The 2215-nt window shown below is 44.8% G+C and overlaps 1 protein-coding gene across 1 annotated transcript in view; it reads left to right on the top strand.

Annotated features, from left to right (window-relative positions):
- Positions 1-2215, top strand: part of LOC102380169 (monofunctional C1-tetrahydrofolate synthase, mitochondrial-like) — a 163744-nt gene that overhangs the window by 57118 nt on the left and 104411 nt on the right. The gene's annotated exons all lie outside the window — the stretch shown is intronic.

Here is a 2215-nt window from a genome sequence, read left to right as displayed (position 1 = left end):
CCTCACCCCCTGGCCCTGCTCCCAGCTGCGATGTGCCACCCAGAGCCGGCAGCACCCCCCACTCCCTCAATCCCCAACCATCTTCCCCAGCCTTGCCCCACAGCCCCACTTACCTCCATGTTCCAGGGTCAAAGGGCAAGTCTGAGCCTGAGCCCGGCCTTGGCTGCCTCAGAGGCTCAGGCCCCGCCCTCCCCCCTCTCCCTCCCCCTCCGGGCAGGGCTGGGGGTTTCCTGCCCTTTCTGCAATCTTCTTTTGCAGGCTGGAGCTGTGCCAGCCTGCAAGAGCTCTTTGCAGAAGCAGAGAATCCGTGGATTTCTCTGCTAAAAAGGGAAATCCTCATTTTCTCAGAAAAATAGGGGATCTGTTTTTTTTTCTCCGTTTTTCCATGGGAAACGGAAAACCCCGATCCCTGCTCATAAGTCTTGCCTCCCAGCCTTACTAATAATTTTTTGGGGTTTTCTCCAGACATTTTCCAAATTGTCCACATCCTTCTTGCTACTTGGCTGGGTAGCAAAAGCTAGACACAGTATTACAAATGAAGCCACACCAGTGTTGACTATAGCAGAAGACGCCTCCAATTTTTTTTGGTCCTTGCACTCTCATTTCAGTCCCAAGAACTAACATGGAGCAGTCTTTGGGGACCTTTGGTTTGCAGTTGCCCACGGACATTAATGGTCATTCACATTTCTGTTATGGGGTAACCTTTCCTTGCCAAGTTTGGAGGCGTCCTTTTGGCCTGGTGTAAAGGACCAGAGAGGATCTTACTCCCTGGTTTTCACAAAATCCCAAAAGAATTAAATTAAGGCAAATTGCATGACTTCCCTAAAGTGTTTTACTGACATACAAAACTGTTTACCCCCATGTATCTGAAGAAATGTATATACCAATATTTACATGAATATAGGCAAAAGGTTTTATTCCCTCAATCGTCATGGGGGAAAAAAGTTCCTCATTTTATATTCGCATACGAAGTGGAGCAGGGAACAGGCAGCTGCTGGAGCTGTGACTCTGGCCCTGGACCGAGGTCAGGTCCAGTGTCAGACCCACAGCAGCCTCCTGTCCCCTCTCTGTTTCCCCTCTGCAGCTTCTGTCCCTCCACCCAATTCCTTCCCTTCCCCTTACTGTCAGGTGCAGCTCAGCTCTGCTCCAGCTGGAGTCTCCCCAGCACCAAATCCATGGAAACTTTTTTATCTGCTTGGCCTAGGAGACCACGGGGTGGGACCCTTATCAAGAGGCAGGGCTACTCTTGTGGTTCTCAACAGCTCACCAAAACTCATTACGGGGCCCTCCGACCTAAATAATTGCCCACCACTAGCATAGGGCATCAAAAAGTTTTCTTACTCCCATGCATGGTGACCAAAAATAGTTGCAGAGGACATTCTAAAAAAATAATGAGCTTTTTAAAGAACATTTCTTTTATATGTGGCTTTCCATTGCCATTTTGGCATGATTATATTTCTGTTCTGTAGAACTCTTGAATGATATCTTGAGAGTTTTATACACAGTAATATTTTTAAGCAGTAATGTTATATCAGATGGGGCTGGGTAGAAAATTTTAAACTGTGTTTATCTACTGAAAAAGAATTCTGTAAAATGGCACTAGTCTATTCGATGTTCAGATCTCACTACCAGTACATTTTGCTTATTGTGTGCATCCTGCACACTCAGCCTAGAATTTCAAACCCTCACTAATTCTGATGTCTGATTTTAACATTTGCCACCAGAAAAATCAGATTCTGTAATCAGAACTTGGTCCAGGGCAGAGGAGAAACCATCCCTTTTTCCTTTAGCTATATTGGCAATGCAGTGCAAATTCAGATGGACATTTTCAAGTGAAATAGTTGTAACTTACATTGGACACCAAAATCAGTATATGAGGATTTGAAATGCACAGTAAACTGTTTTCTTGAGTAAGAAGTTACCATTAATAAGTAGTAATTTCTTAACTGTAACTGTCAGGGATTTTTTACTGAAAAACAAATCGGCTGCTGTTATGCTAGACAGACTAGTAAAACACTTACGTTTCTCTTTGGAGAAAGTGATAAATGGTACCATTGATCACAGACTGGGGTTTATTTGTGGCTATGTGAATTTCTAAAAAAGTGCAAGAAGTGTTTCTGGGACGGGGCAGTACAGGTGTTCAAACTGTAACCACCTCCTCTCCCCTGCACTTTGAAGCTTCACCAGATTGGAGTGATCCAAGTGTAGGGATCTG

The sequence above is a fragment of the Alligator sinensis genome, unplaced genomic scaffold (assembly GCF_000455745.1).
Source record: "Alligator sinensis unplaced genomic scaffold, ASM45574v1 scaffold1177_1, whole genome shotgun sequence".
Classification (NCBI taxonomy): domain Eukaryota; kingdom Metazoa; phylum Chordata; order Crocodylia; family Alligatoridae; genus Alligator; species Alligator sinensis.
This window is presented reverse-complemented; position numbering and strand designations above follow the sequence as displayed.